General features: G+C 35.5%; 1 long non-coding RNA gene across 1 annotated transcript in view; it reads left to right on the top strand.

The window, feature by feature from the left end:
• LOC106729929 overlaps positions 1–8,727 on the top strand; it is a 172,061-nt gene continuing 163,334 nt past the window's right edge. The window contains exon 1 of the long non-coding RNA XR_001366352.2: positions 1–23. This is a non-coding gene — a long non-coding RNA (uncharacterized LOC106729929). The remainder of the gene's footprint in view (positions 24–8,727) is intronic.

Genomic DNA, 8,727 nt, shown 5'->3' with positions numbered 1-8,727 from the left:
CCATTCCAAAGCATGGACTTCAGGTAATTTCACTGAAAAACAGTTGACTTAGATAGAGTTGGTTCCGTGAATGACCAGTTTGCTAAAAGCAAATTTGGCAAAAGCCAACTTTCAGAAGACCAGTTCATCTTACTGGTCTTGGATGGTTCTCTGCAGCAATCTTTCTGGAAGGGGCTTAAGTCTACAGAAAGTAAACTGCATTTAAGGAGAAGCCTACCATTTGCTTACATTGGAGTACTAGATTTTTGGGCTTACAAGAAGGACTTGGCATCTGAAATGTGAAAACATGAGATTGACATGCAGCCCAGACAGACTGTCAAATTTGGGGTTAAAGAGCTGTCACGAAAGGACTGAATTAAAATTTCTGTGAAATGAAGTCTTCAAAAAAATCCTCAGTAATTCAGTAAATTGGTCACTTGATGAAATTATGATTTGGCAGACTGCTTTTCATCAAATTGATTTTCTAGAAATTGGTTTTTGGTGAACTAGCTTTCAGTTAATTGTCTGTTAGGGAATTCAGCGAATCAATCATTTGGAAAATTGGCTTTTGGCAAATTGGCTTTCTGCAAATTGATTTTTGGCAAATTGGTCTTCTTATGGCATCATGTACCTCACCTTGCAGCACTTTTCATAGTTAACGTTTTCCATTTGTTTTAGGATTACTGGATGGGTAGTGTTCTCCCCCATTGTACATAAGCATCACCAAGGGAGGGGCACTGTCTGTTTTTATTCACCATTTTATTCTCAGCTCCTGGCACAGTGTCTGGCACAAAGTAAGTACTCAATAAATATATGTAGAATGAACTTTAAAATAACATGTTGCTATAGATCAAAATGGAATAGAAATGGATTTTGGGTACCACTCAGTGGGGCTTAATTACCAGTTATCTAGAGGAACTGATTCTGAGGCAGTTGACTTTAGATAAGTGCCTGTATGAATGCTGTGTATATAAGGTGGTACCATTTTAACTTGGCAATAATAACAATCGCTAACCTTTCTATATCACTTATTTCATGACAGACTTTACAGTTATTAACTCATTTAGTCCTTGCAAAAATTCTGTAAAGTAGAGTCCTACTGTTTTCCTTATTTTATAGATGAGGAAGCTGAGCCATGGTGAGGATAAGAAACTTGCCAAAGGTCACGCACCTGCTTGAACACAGGTGTGTGTTCAAGCTGGCTTGTGTTCAACACTGGCTTCAGCACTATACTAGCCAATATGTTGCAGTTTTCTTGACTCAGGAAACTGAAATTTTGGTCAAAATTAGGTAATGACGAGTGAGCAGTTTGTAACTTCTAACATTTCTTAGGATAGACATGGAGGAATAAACAGGTTATGAGAAAGGAAGGGTATTCCAGGTGTAGTTACTAATGTGATCTAAGAATGCAATTCTGAAAATTGTCATGGAGCATAATGTTTGACGATGGGCTAAATGATGGCTGGACGTGATAGGAAACAGGATTTTTGAGGGAATTTCTGTGTGTCCACTGGCCTTCTGAAAACTCCCAAAATATACAGCATGTATGAAAACAGGGTGCTTGCAGCAAGCACAGCATCAATGCAAAAAGCCCTCTATTTACTGCAACTAAAACAGTGTCCTCGCTGTGCAGTCAGCTGTAAGACAGTTTTTCTAATGTCGCATTCTTACCAGATTGTTGCTCCAAGTTCCTTCTGTATAGAAATTCTGGAGCTGACTCTAGTTCCCATAGGGTTACCTGGGAGGGAATGAAAGCAATAGAGGTGGGAAAAGGATCAGTAATAACTATGGACAGCAGGGAGTGAGATTCAACAGTTCACGGAGGCCTTGTTACCATTTTTGAAATAATAATGCAAAGCATTAGCTTGCTGTGCAGAAAGAGAGAGAATGAGGACTTACTGCTTTAATGTAAGCCTTTGTATTTATCGTTTCCGGGGGAGGGGTACTTTCATATATACCACGTTTAATTTTTACAACAATTTGCAAATGAAGTATTATTCTTCCTATTTTACAGATAATGAAACAGATTCAGGATGAGTAATTTTCCCAAGGTCTTATATGTATTAAGTGATCTTGGGAAACTAACCAAGATTTACCTTATTTCAAACCCATTGTAATTTCCTGCCCTTGTAGGATATTGTAATGTAGGGGCAATAATGATCGTGTTGAAGAGTGGATGTTTGTTCTCAAGCACACAGCACACAGAATGTGAAGGAAAGCAAAGTTTATGCTAAGGAATAAGTGCTGGTGAATGATACAAAGAAAAGAGATGCCTTGGTGAATAGGGCCTGTTTAATGAAATGGAGTAATGTGTTACCATAGCCATCTGTCAAACATAACGGCAGTATATTGACAGCACAGTCATCTTTGGTTTGAAAATTGGACTGAATGAGAGGCTCTTCCTGAGAACATGTCATCAAATTTATCTCCAAAGATTGGGCATACCTTTGAAAGAGACTTGATACATCAAATGAATGATAAACTACTGTTTCTGTCAAGGTTTCTTTTCTCCGTAAGATGAAAATGTTGATTATTGCTAAACATTTTCTCAAGAATATAATAGCTGCAGGCCAGAATTGAAATGTTCAAGGTGATTCATGCAATCTTTCAGAAAGTTTCATCAGCAGTTCTCATTGGCTTTGCAGGAAATTGTTAATCTCATCAAATTCTATATAGGAAACAGGAATGAATTCATGTGTATTTTTTTCATCACATTATGCTTGCTGGTTTTCTCCTATTGCCACCTATGGGAACTGCTGTCATTAGGCTAAAGGTTAAATATGTCATTAGTCAAATTCATTGTTAAAATTTTTTGAGTTAAATATCAGCTTTTTTTCATATGTGCTAAAATCCTGACTATAACAAAAAGTAAACATACACTTCATTAGATCTGTGCACATTTAAAATTCTAGACAGAGCTAAGGAAGGTATAGAATTTTTTCAGAATATTTAAGAGTCTGATGCATTATTTACTAAGAAATATTTTTTTGAAATAATATTTTCTATTTTGGATGGAGACAGAATTCTGAAAAACACCTTTCTTTTTAGAATTGTCTCTAGTCTTCAGCCATTTAAAAAATTCTCTGAACAGATTTCCTTCTCAAGTCTCCAGATGCATGCACACAATGACATAAATTTGTGACGAAGACTTGTGTGATGATACGGAAACTCAGCCTTTTAACTTTTTTGGGGGAATAATATCAGTAAAAGTTGTACATTTCCTTTTGTCTCTGTATAGATAATGCTGCTTCATTGATTTTGTGGTTTCATCTGTGAAGGAACTAATCTTCCAATCTCTATTATAACTTTTTAATAACATAGCTTAAGTCAGGATTATATGACAGATGAAATTACTTCCAAAGAAAGCAGTAATGAAGAGATTAGTTACTTCCTAAGATTTGGTTTGCTGCAGAATCTTTTAAAAGCAGATCTGACTCAGCTATAAAAAAATGAGGTGTTCTGAATATTTCTTTCCTCTGATTCTTTTGAGGTGATAAGAGAATAGAATTGCTTTGTTTGTTTAAAGAGTGAACAATATTAATTTTTGTATGTGTGTTTGACTAAAAATGTGGTTGAATAAATAATAGAGAAACTGCTGCTTCGTGCAATTTTTTTTTCAGGGTATGGTAGAAAGGTTGATTAAGTTCTATAGGTTGTTGACAATTCAGAGTTTTAAAAATGTTTATAAAAAATTCAGTATTACCTAACCATTCTTCTCAGTGGACTTCCTTTGGTATTGAAGATAGTTGTAAACATTCATCTCCCTTATGTTTTGGACAATCAACAAAGAATCAGAAACAAGAGTCTTATAATAAATGACCTTAACTACTTACTTTGAGTTGGCCAAGCTTAATGGGTATGAATAGTATTTGCTGTGGAGGAAGTTTGCCAATATTTTGGAAATGTTATTTGTGTGTTGACTACAAGTCTCTGTCTTTACCATTGACCTGATATTAATTTTCAGGTAGATTCAATTTGGGGAGACTTTCCCTCTCCTTATGTCATTAACTCAGATACTATGAACTGTTTGCTTCATAGTTCACTGCATTTCTATTTTATGCTACTGTGTTTTAGATCAGATTTTTGGGTAGTGGTATAAAGAATGGGCTGATGAGGCACAAAATAAGACATAAGGAGACCAGGTAGGATGCTATTACTGACCAGTTAGGACTAGCCAAGAAAGGATAGAGATTTAAACAAATATAATATCAATAGGGGTGATGTTAATAAAATAATCTTTATTGAATGCTTTCTATGTGCTAGGCACAGTGCTAGGTATTGTACATGGATTGTTGCATTTAATATTCACCATGTCCCTATGAAGTGGGTTCCATTCCCATTTTGCAGAGAAGAATGAGGTCTAGAGAGGCTAAACATCACATAGATGTTATGCGGTCAGAGAGTGGTATAGCTGCGATTTGGCTCCATAGTCTACGCACACAACCACCATACAACAGACAGAAATATTTGAGAAGTAGAATTTAGCAACTGATTAGAAGCAGGGAGGATAATGATGGAGAGCTCAGGTGTAAGTCTTTGGACTCTGGGTTGGGCACTCCGGTGAATGATAATGCTTGTCTCTGGGTCAGGGAATACAGAATGAAGAGCACGTTTGGAAGATTAGGGAGTAATAAGTTTAGTTCTGGACATCTTGATTTGAGGTGCCTTTGAGTCACATCAAGAGAGGTCAAATAGGCTATGTGAATCTGGAGCTCTGGCAGGAATCTGGGTCAGAATGCTTGGCATGATGTCTGGCATGGCTGTCAGTGAATATTCGTTGGATGAAATGACAGATGGAGGGGAGAGAGAGAAAGAAAGAGAGAGGGAGTACAAGCACAGAGAATTGCTAATTATAAGAGTACTGTTGGTACTTGGGACTAAGGGAGTGAATAAAATTTCTCAAGAACAGTGTGTCAAATTGAGAAAGAAGAGAACCCAGACTGACTCTGGGGCAAATCAATACTTAAGAGTCAGATAATGGAAGAGGAACTTGAAAAGATGACAGAGAAAGGAACTTTAAGACAATAATATCCCAAAAGCCAAGGAAATGGAAGGATTTTAAGGATAGTATTAATAATATTAAATGCCATAAAAAGAGGCCCAATAAAATAATGATGATAAATAGTTAACACTTGTATGACATTTAACCATATACCAAGCAATGCTGTAAGTGTTTTATATGTATTAGCTCTTCAAGTTATATCTGTGATATAGGTGTTTTTATTAACCATGCTTTATGGATAAGAAAACAGAGAGATGAAATAACTAAAGTAAGTGGCAGAGTCAAGATTGTGAACCCTGCAAGTGACTGCAAAGTTGATGTTCTTAAACCACTGTGATATTCTTGCTCACAGAAGCAGGGGCCAGAATGTATCTACTGGATGTGGCAGTTAGGAACTCATTTATTACTTGGAGAGTGCAGTTCAGCTGGGTAGTGTAGTCTTGAAGCAGGATGCAGTCAAGAGTGCAGGAGACTTCTCTTCCTGGGAGCTTGGCTATAAAGGAGAAACGAAAGAGTTGGGAAAAGGGATATCAGAGTTGAAGAATTATTTTTAGGAGAGATTTAGGGGTGTTTACTTGGTGAGATAAAGTGTCTTAGGGGAGAGATTTCGGGATATAACTGGGGAGAGATGGCAAAGGAAAATACTTGATGATTAGTATTGGGTTCTAAGCACTTTAGGAGATCTTCAACTTGGCCAAGAGTGAGGAACACCTGTCATACAAAAGGAGAGGGTTCATGGTTGGGTAGATATGCATATGGGTTTTTTTTTTTTTGACGGAACAAGGAATATATTGATGGAGTTCATACTTCCTTTCAGTTGAAATTGCTTTTTTCATTTGTTTCCATTGCTCCAACCTACTATAGAACATGGAATATGGGAAGTAAGATAAAACTCACCAAAATAGTTATAATAACTTTTTGAATCATTTTTTAGTTAGGTGATCTAACTAGGAATAGATTTTGAGGCAAGTGTCATTGTATTTATCAAAATAAGCACCTTTTAAGAATTTTTAAGTTAAAGATTGTGAAAGGACAAAGTGAATGTTTGATTTACTTAGAGTTATTTAGGTGCTGAATGGAGTCTTAACCCTCAGCCACATTTTTTACCATAGATTGTTCGCATTATTAAAGACATTTTCCCAATTAAATTTGTGAGTGCTAATGGATCATAGGCATTCTCTATAATTTCACACTTAAATGACTAGTTTATCAAAAATAGAATCTGACTCTGGGACATATGTGTTCACACAGATCATCAGTATGCAATTCCTGTTTGTTGTCTGCCATTCCCATAAATAAATATTTATGATTTTGTAGCATTTTATAGCTCATGTATTCTTTTGCTCTTGATAACTTTTCACATATTGTGAATTTGTAATACATTTTATTACTGACAATAAGTAATAGAACAGTAATAAAGGAAAATAAGCTAGTGGAATAAATAACAAAAGTAGAAATATGCTAAGAGATGGTTTAGTGAACAACTTCCAATTTCACTTTGAACATGATTATATTTCTGTAAAAGAAATTTACAATAGACACTTGAAAAAATTATTTGACTCCTAGAATTGTGTGTGTGTTTGATACTCAAGAGAAATTGAATGTCTTTGATGCTTTGTGGGAGCTACACACGCAACTTCTTGGCACTGGCAGTGTGCTGCTGAGTCGGTTATCTTGCCTGGTTTTCTCATTTGTAAAACGGGATGCTTATATCTCATAGTGTTACTATAGATAGAATTCAAGTGAGCCCAAATAAAATGTTCGTATGAAGTCAGTTAAGCTTTTATTATCTATTTTATGAGGTCCAGGACATTGTCTAGTATTCTAAGAGATTCCCAGGGATAGTTAAATGGTTTTAAAAAACCTTTCCTGAGAGTCTGCCGAGGTGCTTATTTAATTTAAATTTTATTTTAAATTTAAATTTTTATTTCTTGCATACCAAAGCACAGATACCACTCCAAGCTTACAACAAAAGCAGCCATTCTCTCCTCCACCCTCCCCACCCCCAATATCCTCTGTACTGCTTTCAACTCTTTTTTTAGCTTATGTCTTGTTATTTTATTTCCATCATGTTTCTGTATACTACTCTTTCTTGATTTTTAATTTTAATTTTTAAATTTATATTTATTTTAAAACACTTTAAAACAAAAAAAATTAATGATGAGATAATAATTTTTAAATTTTAGACTTTCCTTTGGTTGACTTCCTACTATGGAAGATGACGATAAAGCTTTCATATGTCCCTCTCTCCCACCCACTGCATACCCAGCCACACTCTCCCTCTCTCTCTCTCCTCCTCAGACACATATGTCATGATTTTTGTGAAAATGAACAATAATTGTGTACCTAATTATAAACGTGTAAATATTGTTCATAGCTAAGCCATGTTTATATCTCCTTTCTTGTACAATATTTGTCTTTCATGGAACTAACAATTGCTTTAATTTTTTAAAAATCTGCTTTATCCCCACTGTGCTTCTTTTACTAAGTTTAGCCCCCAAATTTCCCATAGAACTTTGAAATTCTTCTTGACATGGTCAAATACATTGATAACTTGTCAGATTTACGTTTTCCCTGATGACAGCCCTCTCAGACCCTTGCTGGTCCCCACCTGGGACGGACTGCCCTGTGGGCCTGCTGAGACTCCTCTTCAGCATCATGCTGGGAACCCTCTCTGCCTACACCTTCATCTGGGTGCTGCTTTCCATGTCTTCCTCCTTCTTGGATGGAGGTTGGATGTAGCATTATAAGTGGAAAATAATTTTCTCTTCGAATTTTGATGGAATGCCTCTTTTGTGTTTTTTTTTTTTTCTAATACATACCATTCTTCCCCTGCAATTTGTATGTTGAGTGAATAATGAACTTAGATTTAGCCACATATCTTCAAGGAGCTCTGAGTTTGGAGAGTGGGTGGGATTTAGAAAGAAAAGGTTAATATTTGTATGTTTACCATATGTCAGGCAATAGTATAATATACTATCTAATTTAATCTTCGTAACATTTAACTGTATAATAAAGCAACTGAAGCTCAGAGAAGTTAAGTAATTGCCAAGATTACTCAGACATATAGAGATTTAAATACAAGTGTCGTTGGAGTACATGTGTTTCTCTTCCAACTACACTCAATAGCATCTTATTTTATCTCATTAAGTATTTTGGTTATAGTATTGCCTGGGGCTTAGATCCTGGTTTCATATCTGCCTCTTTCTACCTGAATTATGAGTTGATATGTGTAAAGTGCTTAGAGAAATATAATAGATATTGTATAATGTTAGCTCTTAGCTGACGTCATTATTAAGATTGGTTTGGGTACTGCTGTCCCCTTCTCCCATTCTGTTTGCCTAGTTAACGTCTCATTCTTAAAGTTATCATTTTACTTTCACTTCCCTAGTAAAGCCATTCTAACTGGAAAAGCTTCACTCCCTCCAAAACTGGATTAATTTCAATTCACCTTTCACATTGTTACCTTACGGAACTTAGTGTGTCTCCTTCATATTGTAGTCTGTAATTATATATTTTTGTGAGTATTTGTTTCAAACCTGTTTTCCCTATTGAAGTCTAAGCTCCATGTCTGTTTTGCTCACTTTTGTACTCATAGAACCTAGTAAAAACTCAGAATATATGTATTTTATAAATATTTGTTAAAATATTGGTTGCATAAATGAACACTGAGCATAGGCAAATCTGTTTTTTCCCTTTACTGAAGAAATATATATTTAATAGAGAGTTAAAGAGTAATAAACAAT

This window comes from Camelus ferus, chromosome 2 (assembly GCF_009834535.1).
Source record: "Camelus ferus isolate YT-003-E chromosome 2, BCGSAC_Cfer_1.0, whole genome shotgun sequence".
Taxonomy (NCBI): Eukaryota; Metazoa; Chordata; class Mammalia; order Artiodactyla; family Camelidae; genus Camelus; species Camelus ferus.
Note: the sequence above shows the minus strand (reverse complement) of the source record. Positions and strands in the feature narration are given on the sequence as shown.